Source organism: Nicotiana sylvestris, chromosome 2 (assembly GCF_000393655.2).
Source record: "Nicotiana sylvestris chromosome 2, ASM39365v2, whole genome shotgun sequence".
Lineage (NCBI taxonomy): Eukaryota > Viridiplantae > Streptophyta > Magnoliopsida > Solanales > Solanaceae > Nicotiana > Nicotiana sylvestris.
Window position 1 is genome coordinate 1,675,494 of NC_091058.1, and position 18,853 is coordinate 1,694,346.

General features: G+C 32.4%; 1 long non-coding RNA gene and 1 other non-coding gene across 2 annotated transcripts; one reads left to right on the top strand and one right to left on the bottom strand.

The window, feature by feature from the left end:
* Positions 1-4,972: 4,972 nt before the first annotated feature.
* Positions 4,973-6,312, top strand: LOC104235924 (uncharacterized). Its single transcript, XR_011405198.1, has 3 exons — positions 4,973-5,060; positions 5,392-5,411; positions 6,218-6,312. It is a non-coding gene; the product is annotated as an uncharacterized lncRNA (long non-coding RNA).
* Positions 6,313-9,032: 2,720 nt separating this feature from the next.
* LOC104235923 (uncharacterized) lies at positions 9,033-12,557 on the bottom strand. The gene is made up of 2 exons (XR_011405197.1): positions 12,225-12,557; positions 9,033-9,346 (listed from the first exon to the last, which is right to left on the bottom strand). It is a non-coding gene; the product is annotated as an uncharacterized protein (transcript).
* Between the last annotated feature and the right edge of the window lie 6,296 nt (positions 12,558-18,853).

Consider the following 18,853-nt stretch of genomic DNA (forward strand, 5'->3'; position numbering starts at 1 on the left):
TTATAAAAAATTTAGTGTCAAAAATTTATATCAAAACTTTCCTAGTGTGTGCATGAATTAGTCAAAATTTAAGAACTTTTCAAATGTGAAATTTTAATACTCCTAAATTTAAATATAGTTGAAAGTATCAAAAGTTTCCTAGTATGTGAATTAGTTAAAATTTTATTAACTAAAGAAAAACCGAAACCTTCCTATTGTGTGTAAATTGGACAAATTTTTATTAACTAAAAAAGATCCTCCTAAATTAGAATTTTTTTTTTAATAATACTCCTAAATATAGAGTTGGACGAAAACTTCCTATTGTGTAGAGAACGAAAATGTTTCCTAGTATGCGTGTCAATTATAAGTAATATAGGAATAGTAATTAAATAACTATTCCTAAATAGTAGGGAATTATTTAAATGACTATTTTTAATATTAGGAAAATAATCAAATGACTATTTTGTCTAATATGAACTCTATTTTAAAAAGGGTAAAAAAGGCGAACGACATTTCGCTAAGGGCCTTCGTGCTTTTAATATAGTATCGATATAGATATAATTAATACCCGCTTCGGTATGGAGTCCGTTAAATTTAGTAAACTTTAATTAAGAAAAAAACTTAAAAGTTCACTCTTAATATTGGGTTATTACAGCCATATAATTCCACTGAAAGAGGGAAACATATATAATTCTGTTTTAATTTCAATTATGATTTGACATTTAGGTAGTCACGTTTCGAGGACTTTATTTCCTGTCTAGAATTTAAAGAGCATGAAGAAAAAAGATGGCTACTAGTGTCCCGAAGGGAGGGTCCAGTTGGTTTGGAGGGTGTTGTCTATAATGGCGACTGGAGTTCGATTCCCCTCAATGCCTTATGGGTCTAATCTTGTCGCACAAAACTTGCGTAGTGCGGTTTACATTCTCTGTGTAGTTTGCAGGCTATTACACAGTGGAGGATTTATCAGTGCGCATAGAATGATCACCCGAAAAGCAGAGGCTGTGGCAAAGACTGTAGCAGCTGCGGGTTTTCTTGGGAGTCCCAAAAAAAATGGTTACTAGTACCTTCATTCATTGCATGAATAAGTTAGAGGCACATTATTACTCCTCTTAAGAAATCCTTCACTCTGTATTTATCTTAAGAAATCCTTTAAGTATGTGTAAATTATTAATTTAGAATCCAGTAACTTAAAAGGATCACCACCACTCCGAACTCACAATGTTTGAATCCTGGCTCCGCCTCTAGACTGGTGATATGAATATCATATGATGTGATAATATATTTGGAAAATCCTAACATTAATTCATACGAAACATCGATTAGCCTATCTTTGACGACTATACGTCCATAAACAAAGAAAAGAAAATATAGGATTCTTTCAGGAGTCACGGCAACGACATCTGAGGGGCGCTTTGTTATTATTTGGGGCTTTGAATATTTTGAAATTTTAGGCAAGTTTGAATCAATATTTTGTAGCATATAATATTTGTAACCAAAGATAGGAGGCTGCCCATAGCAGACTATTATGAATATGAATAGTCTTACATAAAACCTTATTCCAAAGCACGTGCTCTCTACACCTATATATATATATATATATATATATATATATATATATATATATATATATATAAATGTTTTGATAGTAGTACTTGTCTTTGTCCAACTACTCTATTAAACAATGATAGTAGTACTTTTCTGCAATTTGATATGCCTTGCCAAAAAATTACACCAACATTATGTATATACACTATATGTTTGAATTCATTTGGCTTGATTTTATTCAGTGCCGACTCAAGGGAAGGCGATTAAAGCAATTGCTTTAGGCCCCTTCAAAGTGAAGACCCCAATTGTTCATTAACAATTAATATTATTATAAAAATAGTACAAGGGTTATGTAATTTTCTTTCTTGGAGTGTAATAGAGATTATTTCGGAAAAAGCAATACTTGAATCTCATAATAAACATGAAATATGACAAAATAATAGTTTGATGACGACATTGATAATAAACAAATAAAAATAAAGTTTCTTGTAATATATTTTAAAATAGATTATTTCTTATAAAGAATAGGTCAAGTCATATTTTCAATTTCAAAGACACTTAAAGTATTTCAAATATATAAAAAGTATTTCGACATCTACTTACAAAATTAAGATCATTAGATGATGGGAACTTACAAAAATATTATCTTTATTGCAGATATATGTTTCTTAAAAAAAATTGAAGCTTTGGTGAGTAGAGTTACTAGATATCTTTGATAGTGGGAACTAGCATGTAGCCGAGTGAAGGGCTAAAATACGTACAAAATGATTCATAAACCATTATTACAAAACAATAAGAAAAGAAATCAATTAAAGAATAAATATGTGTATTACAATAAATTTAAGGCTTCTTCTTAATTTTGGCTTTAGGCCACAAATATCATTGAGCCGCCTCTGATTTTACTTATTTATATTTTGATAATCCGACCCCCCCCCCCCTTTGAAAAAAATTTGGCTCCACCGCTGATCAAATTACATGTACATAATTTTTTTTTTTCAATGATAGAAACTAAATTAGAGCAGTAGTCAAATTTTCTGGTGTCATGCATGACTGCTCTCGTCAAGATCAAAGAGGAATTAATGCCGTCGTACGTAGTAAAACAAATGGTATATATAGTTTTTTTTTGTTGGCTTTCTAGATTAAACATTCACTTATGCTTCCAGAAGGACATTATGTAAAATAAGGAACTATTTACATTGTCACAATTATTGCTTGGACTAGTACTCTTAATTCTTATCCTAGCTACTTTCTAATAGACAAATCTAAAATCATATGTATGTGCACCATCAGAAAGTTGAATATACATAAAGAATACGTACTCATCCATAATAAATTGTTGTAGAGTTATGCATGTATGTGTAAAGTCTTAACTGAAAATTTAAACAGTTAAGATGAGATATTTTATTTATTTATTTATGAGACACTTTTTAATTTGTTTCTCAAGATTCAAACTATATGAACAGTGCAACATTTGAATATCATTGCATATAGTTATTCGTGGAAAAGACTGACAGTAGGATAAGTCTCATTCAAATAAACTGGCTTCATTAATCAATAGCGGTGTGATCATGGGCGAAGTTACACTTTGCTAATTGACCGCTATTTATTGGAAAATTACATTGCGTATATAGATAACAGAGACGGTTCAACGGATTTAATGGCCTAAAGCGAAGCTCTATCAAAAGGCCTCTTAAATTTATTTCGTAAAATTCATATAATAATGAGACACAAAAATGTGCTTTCTATTGATCCATCAAACTATGACTAAATAAAGTAGCTAAGTCAGAGACCGTGAGTTGAAGTCAGAAAATAAAATAGTCAAAAATATGAAAAGAAATGAATAAACTTAGAGGAGGAAAAATTAAAACTGAAGAGGAAGACAAAATACGCTAACTACTAAGAGAAAAAATTTATTATTATTTTCCAACTCATCTTTATAACCTCAACTAAAAAAATAAATTGTTAAAACTTGAAATCTCTTATTAATAATTATTATATAAAATTTAGTATATGTTAAGCATAATAATATAATAAACTCCTAGTAATATTTTTGGGGCCTTTTAGTTTTGGGAGCCTAAAGCAATGACTTTAGTAGCCTTGTCCTTCGGCCGCCCTTGATAGGTAAAATATTAGATTTTAGAGATACATAACATATATTGAATACCTTTTGTCGGAATTTTTTTTACTTATTTCAAGTTTGAACATCGTTCAGAAAATTTATGGCTTCGCCACTGGATCCGGGTGTGATGGATTATGTATGCACGTTCGTAAATGGACTCTAGCCGCGTCGTCTATACTTTCTTAGAAAGTTCAAAAAGACCTCTTTTCTCTTTTTCTTCTTGACCCTCTATTTTATTGTAAACCTCGTATATTACATGCACCTAAAATGGTTTACTCGTTTTCTAATTAATTGACATATTTTAGTTTTTTTTTTCCCCTTGTATATATGCAATTATTTTCCTTATTTCTCTTTCCTTTATTATCATTTGATTTTTCAACAACTTGTTAGAGATGATGGACTGGATGAGCCCGTCTTTGTCTAAATAAAATTTTGAATATATGCAAATCCACTTCCAACCAAGAGGTTGTGAGTTCGAGTCTCCCCAAGAGCAAGGTGGGAAGTTCTTGGAGGGAAGGATGTCGGGGTCTATTTGGAAACAACCTCTCTACCCCAGGGTAGGGGTAAGGTCTGCGTACACACTACCCTCCCCAGACCCCACTAAGTGGGATTATACTGGGTGGTTGTTGTTGTTGTTGCAAATCCAGTATAAATTGTACATGTCGTGGAGTTGATTTATTTTCAAGTTTTGTCCATATATTCCCTTAGTCTATACCATGGAGACAAAGACAAAGTATTTCACGTATTCTACTGGCTATAAGTGCAAATTTTCTACGCACTCAAATTTTCATTTTCCTTTTCTCAAAGTTAATGATGACTTGACCAAGCTAGCCGCCGGTAACCTTAATTTTCCACGTTATTATGTAGACAATACCGTACCTGCCCTTCAAAATCACTATATATACCATTTTATTTTTACAACTTTAACCATTTTGATCATATATGTATCTTTCTATAACAACACCAAATTTTCATATATTTTTTCCATACCATATATAGTTAAGCCAACTAGTTTAAATTAAGGTGCTCTTTTATCCTACCAATAAATGGAGAATCAGTCGATGCCCTTTCTTGGTTCAACAAGCTGTGTTCGAACCATTTCTTCTGACTCCTTTTCAAATTCGATAAATATTGGTTATAACTCTATGAATGGATGGACCTCGGGATTAAAGACCGAGATTTCTAATTCTACAGCAAGAGAGCAAAACATAACCAACATCAAAAACAGCCTTATGGGAGTGGTTTCATCAGAAATTCATACTACCAATATTATATCATCCCTTAAGAAAAAGGGGGATAAGAAAATTAAGAAGCCTAGATTTGCTTTCCAAACAAGAAGCCAAGTTGATATTCTTGATGATGGATATCGCTGGAGAAAATATGGACAAAAAGCTGTCAAGAACAACAACTACCCAAGGTAATTTTTTTCGTCTCAACACTACCTTATCCTTCTTAAAATGGAGTAGTTGTTATGTCTCATCATATACTCAATTTATCTTATCTTTAGTTTTTTTGTTATGAATGAAAAATTTAAACTGTGATTTAGTGCCCTTGTTATCGCGGTATACCTTCGGTTTTTTTATTATCTTGGTGTTGTTACTGTTTTTTATTCATGGCTTCTCCACTACCGTCTCATCTATACTTTTTTGTATTTATTTTATTTGGATTAGATTTGTAGTGTCAATCTAACACAAGTCCTTTTTTTAATATTTTTTATTGTTGTCAACTATCTATGTCATGCCTTGCAGGTGAATATGAGAGAGAGGCTGTAAGTGCATTCTCTCCTTCTCCATCTTCTGGAAAGCACTCTTTGAGCATGTATTTCTTTTCAACACTGTTGTGATTATGCTTCTTTTTTTTCATGGCTTCTCCACTCTCGTATTTCTGCATACCCACAGCCTTTCTTAGACCTCACTTATGGGATTACACTGGGTTTGTTGTTGTTGTTATCACGCGATCTTATATGAGATGCTTTATAGTCACCTTTTTAATTAAGTTAGAAAGATTATATGAGATACAAGTCATAGCCTGTGTACATGTTTTAATTTCGAACAAAGGAACTAAACGGAAGAGATGAGGGAACAATAGTTTTTCTTGTAATTTCTTTCATCATTGTTTTGGTGAGCTAGTCAGTTTTTGATTGTTAATTATACTTAGAAGGGAAAATTTGGTATTTATAAATATTTAAGATCTTGCTGGTCTTAATAATTAGCACAAGGAACTTGCGATCCCCTCGTGAATCCAGACGACTGCAATCTAGCTAATCCAAGAATTAACAACAACATACCCAATATTATTTCATACCGTAGGGTCTGGGTAGTTAATCCAAGAATCTTGAGGAGTAATTAATTAGTACCTTGCACTCATTTTTGTGTGTAATTATATTAACACCGGCCTGATCAATAAAAAAGATTTTCTTTTTCTCTTTTGAATAACAACGGTGTCCACCAATTGAATCTTTACATAGCCATGTTGGTAATTTTACTAGAGGACAATTCAGAACCTATTTAAGTTAGTTTCTTAAGGTGCTGATATAATATAGTATATAGTATGGTGATTCTTGTTAATTTGCAGAAGCTACTACAAATGTACACATCAAGGATGCAATGTGAAGAAGCAAGTACAACGCCTTTCCAAAGATGAAGGAGTTGTGGTCACCACTTATGAAGGCATGCACACTCATCCTATTGACAAGCCCACAGACAATTTTGAACAAATCCTCCATCAGATGCATATTATTCCTCCCCATTAATTATTCCTATTTTAATGCTTCCAAATAAATTAAAGGGGTCATATATAATCTGACGAGGCAGCCAAAAACAAGAGATAAATGCTGCTTGAAGATCATTAGAGTTGTAAGGGCATCAAACAAATGTATAGTACTATTTACTATTGATTAAAACATATGAGTTCTGGAGATATAATTTTCCTAGTCGTTACTACACATTATTTCACGAATAATGCATGGTTGCTGTGAAAAGATTCTTTTTTATTTGATATTCTCTTTTTGACTTTGGATTTTAGTTTGTACTTCATCTTTGTCTCCTTCCTCTCATGGCTGCCAGTTGCCACTTGCAATGGTTTATTATTTTTCTCTAGCAATAGCAGCATACTTAATTAGAATGGAGGAGGCTGGTCACCTTTGAGGACTTTCTACAAAAACCAATGATATTTCATCGTTGCCTTTGATGCATGGCGTCTCTTTTAGTTCCATTCTATTAATATTTTCATTTAATTAGGGTATGGTTGGACTCATATATGCTATTTTATTTAGAGAAATTTTCATAAAGCACTATCTTTTAGTGGTAATTAATTATCTATAGATACCATTTGCTATATTACGGATTGTAGATACGTTTTCTGTTGTTATTAGATGTATTTAAGCTACTGTATTCATGAATACAGTAGCAAAAATAGGCGTGAATCAGGGAAGTACAGCTAATCAGTTGTTGTATTCGACTGTATTCATGGCGTGAAACATGGAATTACAGCTGGACAAATTATTGTATTCGACTGTATTCACGGCGTGAAACAGGGGGTTACCCTGTTTTTAAATGGAAAGTAAATCAATTAACATAATAGACTCCTAATATAACTTAACAAACTCAATTATAACACACAAATTTTGTATTTTCGGTTATAAAAAAGATTCTCAACCGAAAAATACCCCAAAAACATAGCAATCTTCAGAGAAATTATATAATACATCTGAATACATAAATTATATTAATTAGAAAAAATATATGAATACATTCATGGCATATAGCGAGACAGTGAATACAATGAAATACATAGAATACAGTGGGATACATTGAAATACAATGAAAAAAAACAGTGAATACAATGAAATACATGGAATACAACGAGATACAATGAATTACAATGACAAAAAAGACAATGAATACAATGAAATACATAAAAATACAGCATGATACGTTGAAAATACATTAAAATATATTAATAGAAAATCAAGTTGCTCAGCCCCAAACTCCATCGTCTTTGTTCAAGAACAAACCCTAATTTCTGGCGAATCTGCCGTCGAGCAAAAACCCTGAACACTACATGTCTTTTTGCAAGTGGTATGTAACTTATACAACGTCCATCACACGTGTTTGTATTGCAGGAGAACTATATTGTTGTTGTCTACCTAAAACTCCTTCATCAACATATAGTCCTCTCCAAATGAAAGACCCGTGAAGCACATAAGGATTGACCAAATTTTGGGTTGCACAAAATTAAAGGAGAAAAGTCAGAAAAATCTTCGTGGTATACCAGGCAAAATCATCGTGGCTAATGGTAGGTGATGCGGGTGAGAGGAATTTTGAGATTGAGCATCGTATTTTCAGGGAATGGGGGAAGAGAATGGCATGTATCAAAGTAGAGAGAAAAAAGAAAATAGTGTAACTGAATAGCGTATTTAGTGGCTTGGGAGGTAACCAAAATTAGATATTTTGCTATAAACATTAAAAGGTATCTATAGAATATAATTTTTTCAAATGGTATTTATTTAAAATAAATAAAGTGTTAAACTTTGCTATAAGAGGTAAAAATTCCTTTTATTTATGTGTTTATAACAATTATGGATGTCGAGTTACTTCTTCTTACGAATATAAAAACATATATGTTACATGCTGTATGAATGCGTTACTGGTTTTGTTTCTTAAATTGGAAAGTTGGATAATAATTTTTCAATGAATAATAAAGGAAACAGAAGTTGTCACTATGCAGAGGATGATAGTTCGTTCTATATTCCTATGTGGGTTACCAATTTCTTCATTCGCTTCAGAAATTAATTTTTTTGACGTAAGCATATATCATGCCACCCTCTGTGTTTAGGACAGTGTTCTCGTCTTTTACACGACATTAACTTAGAAGTTATTTACGAGTATGATAGTTCTAACAAAAATGATTTTTAATATTTTCTGATGAAATACGAGCAGTAGCAAGAAATTCAGTTCACATCTCCGGCTCATTGAAGCTCAAAATTTTCATTTTCCCAACCAAGCATGACACAAGAAAATAGATGCTAATTGCAAAACAGAGTTCTTTTGTGGCGGAGGCAGGATCTCTACGAAGGGGGTTCAAAAAAAAATTTTGTATCTAGTGGGAATTGAACTCATGACCTTATGTAGATTTTGAACCCCCTTGACCACTAAACTACACTTTTGGATTGTGTTAAGGGGGTTCAAAACTTAATATATAGAGGTAAAAAACAGATTTTGCCTTATATATACAGTGTATTTTTTCGACGAAGGGGTTGCGCCCCCCTAAATCCGCCCCTGCTCAGGACAAAAGTAATTTGAAAACTCCATTCTGTGAAGTAACATGAAATGTGAAATAGCTCATCCTTACGTATCAAAATCAACTGTGCATCGCGTCCAACAACCAGTTACTGCCGACCAGTTCAAATATCTTCACATTGTTGCTTAATCTGTACATCTCAGTATATATCAGAAGAAAAATAGTATTTGTACCAGGATACAAACGCCAATCATTATAGTGTTAACCTTAACAACCATAGAGTGGCACTAGTTGAGGGGCTAGAAAATGATATAGAAAATACTTTACGGACCAAAAAATTGAAACATTAAAGGGAATTGTACAGTTTCTGATAAGAATTTCAACTTGAGTCAAACCTAATGCTTGTCCTCCTTAGAAATGTCCTTCTTAGGTATCTCCTTTGGCTTTGCCTTCTCCATTTCCCTACAGAAAAAACAATGGTATGTCATGTTCATCTGACACACACAGACAGAAGGAGTGCAACTCATAAACTGAACAAGCAAAAGGAAAAGATGCAATTTACAAAGGGAAACAAGTTAATACAATGTCAAAATATAAGATTTAAAACACGGAGATAAGAAGAAGAGATTCTGGATATAACTTATAACATGCTATTGAAATATATCATAGAAATATAAATAATATATAATCAATTTCATGAGTCATAACATATACAATTATTGAAAAGGTATCGAGGAAACATACCATAAAGTCTAAGGATATATCATAACCTCACAAAACATTGATGATTCGCAATGTGCTTGCCCAGGCTAGAGGGCAAATTCTGCTTTTCCAATGAATGGTTATGTTTTAGTTCTCACAGGGAATGCAGTTTAATTTTCTAACTATGCATAAAATAAGTCAATTCTACTGCTAAGAAAATTGCTTATACCCTCCTAATATGGGACACTTAATAATCCCCATTCCCCCATCTAGGATTGGACATTTGCTGCATGGATAATGTACCATGGGAGTCCAACAATGGGTAAACTAAAGATAGGAATGGGTTGGGCTCTAATACCAAGTTGAAGGAACAACTCATCCCTCAACCAATGTGGAAACATCTACGTATTCAACTTATATTGATAAATTAAAGATACGAGTAATGATACAAATTTTGATGTCCAAAACAGAGGAATATAAAGCTTGATTTGAAAGAAGTAAGAACTGATAACAAATCGGGACACAAATTGATGGCATCAGACTCATGTCCAAGTGGTGTCATACAAGTTTAAGCTAAAACACAAACATGACATCAATAAGTGAACATGTGTGTTTAGCGCCTGTTCTACATAACCGCCAGAACATGAATATTTATGTGAGACAATTGCAAACTTGAACAAAGTTAAATGCTACTCTGAGAAAACAAAAACCATTTAACACTGATATCTCAAAAATCTAAGAAATTTACCCAAAAAGAAAACATTTTAATAGTATTGAAATAAACATCTCTCTACGGAAATAAACAGAAAACAATAGATTTTGTCCCACAGGAGCTAGGAAATAGGAAAATAAATCAACTTATGTGCATACTTCACTAATGACTACCTAAAGCACTTTGCACTCAGAAATCCACTCAAATTACTTGAAGTGATTCCTACAGTATACAGATATGGCAGTATTATGAAAGGCAAAAAAGAAAGTGTTAAAAGTTGGTTGGACTTTAAGCGCAAATGAAGAACGGGTTTTGTGAAGAAAGGCGCAAATTATATGATATAAAAATTAAGAGTCATAACAATAAATACAGATGCAATTATATGGACAAAGGAATTGAAAATATTTCTAAAATTAAGTGAGTAGTTACTATTGTTTAGTGCTGCCGCTTCAAGACAAAGCTCATGAGTGATGAAACATTTGTTCAAGTTCCATGAATGAATAGTATTGAAGTCAGTTAACTCTAGTTACAACAACAACATACCCAGTATTATCCCAAACCGTGGGGTCTGGAGAGGGTAGTATGCACGCAGACCTTACCCCTACCTTGTGAGGATAGAGAGGCGGTTTCCAATAGACCATTGACTCGGGATAGCATAAGTACCACATTAATGAAAATATAGGCAAGAAGGGATAGTACCAAAATGCCATATAAAAGCAGAATAAACAACAAGACAGTAAGGTGATCAACAATGAAAGAAAACAACGGTTAGTCATAAAAACCTACTACCAACAAAAAGCGAGACTGCGTGCCAACACTACTGTTATGAATACTTTACACCTATGTTGTGCGAACTCTCCAAAATACTGCCGCACCCGTGTCGGATTCTCCAAAAATACACTGCTTTTGGGGAATCCGACACGCACCCGGCGATATTTTCGGAGTTCGAGCAACATAACTTTACACTACCTACTCTACTACCCTAATAATCGACCTCCATACCTTCTTATCAAGGGTCATGTCCTCGGTCAGTTGAAGCTGCGACATGTCTTGCCTAATCACCTCTCTCCACCTCTTCTTTGACCTACCTCTACCTCTCCGTAGGCCCTATCAACCTCTCACACCTACTCATCGGGGCGTCTGTGCTACTCCTCCTTACATGACCAAACCACCTAAGCCGCGTTTCCTGCATCTTGTCCTCAATAGGGGTCACACCCACCTTATCGCGAATCTATCTCAACATCCTCATCTCTGCTACCTTCATCTTCTGGACATGAGCAATCTTGGCTGGCCAACACCCAGCCCTATACAACATCGTTGGTCTAACTACCACTTTGTAGAACTTACCCTTAAGTTTCGGTGGCACCTTCTTCCTAGTACAATACACAGAAATGACTTCCTAGCTTCCTTTGTACGCTACTCTCTCAGAACTTCTTCTCTTCTCTGGCAGCCAAGCTTGGAGCTTGAGCTCAGATTTATAAAACTTACAAATAGGTAATGGTTTCTTACGAAAACAACATTTCCACTAATTTTCATGAGAGGTCTCGTCACAAGCTTCGATAGGAACAACTCGGACTACTTTTTATGGGAGACTAGCTCAGTAAATTTGAATATTTGAAAGTTGCAAAAAACTGTACGAGACGCATACACTTTTATTACCAAATAAATAGAGTTACTTGCATATGATAAGACAGCTATTCCAAAGCCATTTGCGTGCAGAAAGAGGATATGAAGAAACTAAAGTTGCAATACAAAAGCGTCGCCTAAGCGAGGCGAAGTGCTCAGGCTGTTTGCACCTAGCTTCAGGGTTTAAGCACAGCTTAGACTAGCTTTTGACAACAATGGAATATTGTTGTGTTTTGCAATACCGCAAATTGCAAAATTAGTTCCAAAAATTTTCCTCAAAATACTTAAAAGTAGACATACTTAGCGGCGGAAGCGGACTCTTCCTCGAGCCAATGGCGAATTTGACGGACGTTACGCTTGAAGATGGAGGCAGACTGTTTGATGTCGCTCCTCACCAGTAAAACCACGGCGCCCACTCCCACCACCGTCAGTATAAAGTTCGTTAACGCCATTTCGGAGCTGGACTTCTGATTGATATCTCAATATCAAGAGCACAGAAATTGCTTGAGCGTTACGGTTAATCAATTGCAGATGAACAGGTGATTATGATGATGATCCGATTTGTATGCAAGGGTTTTGGTACTGGAGCAGGGTTCTTGCGTCACAAAGAAAATTTTCTCAGCTCCGCAGAATTTAATGGGCTATTAAATAATGGGCTTTTGCAAGTACACAAATCCACGTTAAAATAAGCATGGGCTAACCAGTTTTTAACTGGTAATTAAAAAATAACAGTCATTAAATAATCACTTTTTTGCTGCAATACGAAAAAATTTAGCATAATATACTGAAGATTGAAGCACATGTATATGAACTTCCAGCATATTATGTTGGGATTCCAACATATTTATGAAATTCCAACATATTATGTCGGAAGTTCACATGTAAAAAATTCGAACTCCAGTATATTATGCTGAAATATTTTCTTAATTTTGAACAGTATTTTTGTTCATATTTATCTTTATATGAAAAGTGGCTAAATTTCGATTACTTTTGAAATTGTGCTATTTTACAATTACCACTTATAAATCTGACTATTTTTTTAATTTCACCCCCAAATCCACCGCCATTCATTGTTTATTTTTTCTAGTCAGATAAATAAATTATGCATATATTATATATCTAGCATATAATACATATATTATATTGCTTAATTTGACTATACGTAATTAAGCATATATAATACATAAATTATGCATATATTATATATCTAGCAGCTATTTTTAATTTAAACGATTGGATAAACGACTATTTGGATTAATTCTTCTAACTGTTTTGGGCCTATGAGATGCCATTGGTGAGATGTTAAACCTGTAGATTTTGGGCTAATCCAGTAGTAGTGGTCATCAACTCTCTTTAGAACTTGGGACTGGAATTGAGCATTAGTTGGGCTAACTAGATGTTGCGCTGTGGGCTAAAAGTAGAAATGCGATTTCATACAATTTTGACAAAAACGCTGACGAATGATATGACCCTGGTTATAACAAATAACACTTACATGTATTTAGTATTAACACCAAATGAAAGAATTTAAACAATAAGGGCCAGATTAAAGGGAGAAATTCAAAAATAGCCAGATTTACAAGTGGTCATTCAAAAATAGCTACAGTTTTAAAAATAATCGAAATTTAGCCACTTTTCATGTAAAGATAAATCTGAACGAAAACACTATTCAAAATCCGGAAAAATACTCCAGTCTAATATACAGGAGTTCCAGTATAATATATCGGTTCAGCATAATATACTGGAGTTTGGAGCACCGGTGCTCCAGTCTCCAGTATATTATATTGGAGCCAGCAAAGTATATCGGTCCAGTATAATATGCGGGAAGTTCATACACAGGTGCACCGAACTCCAGTATATTATGCTGAACCAGTCTCTATTGCAGCAAAATAGGGGTTATTTTTCATTGACTTGACAAACGCTGACTATTTTTGAATGACCATCCGAAAACTGGTTAGACCGTGCTATTTTAACCAAATTAAATTGTAACGCTTTCAGCATTTAAGGGTCATGGGCCTATCGGAAGAGAAGTAATTTTTGGCCATAAATTAAAGAATTCTTGTTTCGGTAGTTCATATCATCATAGTGTTTTTATCTGAAGACAAATACACAACGGTCAAGTCAATTAGACATTCACAACGGTGTCATCGTCTCCCGGAAGATTTTCTGAACTAGCGACACAAAGAGAAATGTTATGTACTCCCTATGTTACAATTTTTTTTGACGTTACTACAATTTGTAAGTAAAAAATTATTTCCAGGGATCTTATTACATAAAAAGTTATTAAATAATTATAATTATAAGAAAAATTGCGTTAATATATTTTACTTAATTTCTTAACGTGTATTTTAATTCGAATAATATTCGAATTCACTCTGAAAATTAGATAATTTAGATTCTCATGGTCCAACCAGCACAATTTCATTTGGATAGAAAGAATAATAAAATCTCGGAGAATTTTTACTACTCAAGATTTATTCAACATCCGGGAATATTATTACTCCATGTCACTAGTAGTAGCGAGTAGCAAGTATTTGTAGTACCTAGATAGTAATTTATTGGTCTTATTAGGTGTCAGTGGCCGACGCACGTGGTGACAAGCGAAGGGGTTCAATTACCGTTTTATCAAAAAATAATATTATATATATTTATGATTAAATATGTGTAAATTTTGTATAAATATTTTATTTGAACCCACTTGACAACTACTATTTTACGACTTAACTTATATACTTCTAAGATTAAACCCACTTGCACAAAATTCTTTAAACCTTTTTTATTACATAGCGAGTCTAGGAATAGTAAGGGAAACAGAAATCTTTGAATTAGAACGCTACATTTAACTGATATAGGACGTAATTGCAATTATGGCTATATAATTCTTTTTAATAAATTGTCTTTTCTCTCTTTTCTTTTCTTATTTTAATATCGTGTCCATGCAGAGACATAGCTAGCATGAATTCGATACATGAATCCCGAAGCTTTTGCTCACTATATGCATTAAAAATATACTAAATACTAGTCTTAGAATACGCGCGTTGACGCGTGAACCTCGACTCAAGGAATATGAGATTTCTAAAAAATCACATAACACTATTTTAAAATTCATATTTGAGTTATATAATAAAAGTTAATGAAAAAACTGTAAAACTATGAAACTGATGATTGTTGATTTTATTTAACTAACTTAATGAAGGAAAATGATCCGTCACGTAAAAGTCATCAAAATCCTTAATTTTAGGTATGCCATAATTAATTATTAATTGTAATTTTGATTTGTCCGACATGAAAAGCATTTACGAAGGGTAAGAAAATCTATCAACACTTCGTATTAGAATTTCGTACTTTTATAATAGAATGTATATACACATATATTGATAAATAGATATATTTTACCCATCTATCAAAAAGAATTAATGCAAATGTAGATCATTAAATCATATTTTATTAAAATTACAACAACACTTAATTAGTTGAATTTAAAGTTTTAAAAATTAGATAAAATTTACATTTAACATAGATTTATTTATTGAAGGAATAATTTAATTTTTTTAAAGAGTATCGAAGCTTAAATTTAATGATAATAATTGACTTCACATAAATTACTCCATAAATTTTTAGGTTATTAGGTATCTAAATATTTTTATTATTTTGTTAGTGTTATTCTAGAATTGAAGAGTTATTTTATACTCTCAAATATTCAAATTAATATATACTAAATATTTATTTTAATCATTTAATCAGATATGCACTTTGTTTAATATCACTTGCTATTTTCCACTTATTATTCTTATTTACGTCTCATATTGCTTGACATGATGTGCTTATGCAACACACATAATAAAGTTGCTGGAATGTTTAGATTTTTAAGTTTTAATTAGGTTAGCTTGTGTCTTGAAACATATAACCATATTTATAAAGCAAATAAGTATATGTTATATTACGTGAGAGAGTTAACTTTTAGGAAGAAACATACTCATAACGATAAGTTAATAGTAATTTTAGTTAAATTCAAATAAGAAATATATTTATATAAGTTAAATATTAGGATTTTTTATACCCAAATAAAGAAAAACTTAGCAGTCAAATTTTATTTAGTTTCAAACTCCTAAATATTAGGAAATTAGGTAAAAACGGTTTTGTTTAATATGAGTTCTATTTTAAAAGGGTAATAAAAGCGAACGACATTTTGTTAAGGGCCATCGTACTTTTCATATAATATAGATATAGATTAATAAAAATTTAAATAAAAATTAAAGTATTATTATATATTAACTTGAGATAGTCGTAGGCATTATAACTTTTAAATCTTACCTGGATACTCATTTTCTCGCCAAAAAAAAAAAAAAAAAAAGAAAGACATTTTCATTTTTTTTGATGGGGCCCTCATTCCTAAATTCCTACGTCACTTTAATAATTGATTAGGCAGAATCAGCATCCCCTTTTTTGATAGAAAGTCCATGTAGATTCTGCTGTCAGGTAATGCTGGAGAGACAACAATCTGAAAAATTATCTGTTGATTAAGATCCCGTTTGGACATAAGATTTCTTTTACTTTTTTTTTGAATTTTTTTTTATTTTTTGTACGAAATCAGTGTTTGGTTATAAAATTTCTAATTTTTACTTGAAGATGAATTTTGAAATTTTTCGAAAACTAAAAACTCCAAAAAATAATTTTTCAAAATTTTCACTCAGATCACTCACAAAACTTAAAATACAACCCAAAATGGTATTCATATCCAAACACAACTCTAATTTTCAAATACTATTTTCACTTAATTTTTTTTTTTTGGAAACTTTACAATTCTTATGTCCAAACGCCCATTAAGACCCAACAGGTGTGATGTTACCTGCATTTTAAGCTACAAAATTAGGAGTATATTTTGTTCCTAGTTAATAGTTATTTATTTTAACATAGGGGAAAAAGAAAAACAGATCATCTAAATCTTCTAGAAACCCGCATTTTATTACTGATATATTTGATAATTTAGATTAAAGAATCGTTACGTGATACTTTGTAACAAGTGCAAATAACAGTATTATCACTGTTGAATTCTCGTATTTGATAATGCAGATTGTGGAAACTAGTACAAAGGGGACTTTTTCGTAGAACTTGAAATTCCAACAACGGAGAGAAATCTAGACGCCAAAAATTAAAATAAAATAAAATAAGAATCTGCTAGCACACCAATTATTCATTTAGTAGTAAATCTCTCACCAAAGTTTGAAGTATATATAGTGGTCCTATCAAATATTGCACTTTTAATCCCACAATATTATTCCATTCCTAAGCTTCGTCAGATTTTCCTTGGTAATGGGCCATTAATTGGAAAAACTAAATAGCGAGTTAGCCACTGCAAGAAAACTAATTAATGAACTCTATGCGAAAAACAGCCCGGTGCACTAAGCTCCCGTTATGCACGGGGTTCGGAGAAGGGCCGGACCACAAGGGTCTAATGTACACAACCTTACCTTGCATTTCTGCAAGAGGATATTTCCACGGTTTGAACCTGTAACCTTCTGGTCACATGGCAACAACTTTACCTGTCAAGGCTCCCCTTCAACGAACTCTATGCAAGATAAGCAAAATATCTATTCTTAGGAGATTTTTCCTCGAGAGAGAGAGATTTTTGCCATTGTACTTTATTTGCAATTGATATCTCAATAATTCGACGTTGCATATTTAACTTTCAATGTTGTTTGACACTTGAGAGACAAACGAAGAGTAATTATGTAGAAACTAAAATCGTACTTTGTATTTTTAATTTAAAAGCTTAATAAGTAGTAATTAGGGCTACACTACAAGTTGGCATACAAACAAAACGGTTGAAAAGTCATAGTCATTTGCTGCTTGCAAACAAAAGAAAAAAGAGACTTTAGTAGTCTCCTAGCGCCCACTTTATAATCAACGAACTGATGAAGGCAAGAAATTAAAGGAAGCACAAGAGTGGATGACAGGTAACAAAAACAATTGCTTTCAAAATTATGTGATATGGAATTTTTGAAGGGTGGAGGCAGAAGCCAAGACATGGATTCTGTCTAATACAATATTTTTTATTCAAATATTTTATTTGTATTAAAAAAATTATTAAATATATATAAATATTATATTTAAAATTCAATTATTAATATTTAAAATCATATTTTTAATATTCACAACCCATGAAATTTAAATATTGGCTTACAGATAGAGCAAAGAGGGGAAAAGTGATCAGGAATCACAAGAAAAGCCACTTTTAGAATGATGTGCAACTAATCAATATAGGGTAGGGCATGGAATATTATCTTATTTGAAGACCATCACCAGCATAAAGATCTTTTTTTCTCAGTGTGTTGTACATGTTTGAGTAAAGCAAACCATTCAGGAAAAAAAAGGGAGTATTATTAATTTTAGCCCGTGCTAAAAATTATTTATATTTAGTAGTCGAAAAAGTATATAAAATTTGTATATTTTTGTATATAACATACAAAATGTGTGTGTGTCTATATATATATATATAAATTTATATATTTTTTCGATTATTATTTTTTCCAAAAAAAAAAAAAAAGAGAGTAAAAGCAAAAACAAGCTGCCACTTGCAACCCCAATATTCTTTTTAAGTCTTTTACTAGTATCCTTAACCGCATACCACCTGAAAAATAACACACACCATGATTCTAGGATTCTCTGGCTTTTCTTCTTCTTTTTCCCATGTATGTCTATAAATCTGCGTCTAGTTACGGAACAAATTGTGAATCGGCAACCAAACACCCCTATTTCTTGAGTAATATATAGAAACAAACATGTGCTAATTCTTTCTATGAAATCTGACTTGATGCCCTAGTTGTAATAGGGTTTCTAGCATATCATATTCTTAATTAGAACGAAAAGGATAGAAAGAAATGACGACCCAATTATTCTTTCTTCTCGCCCCTTTTCATTTCATCATA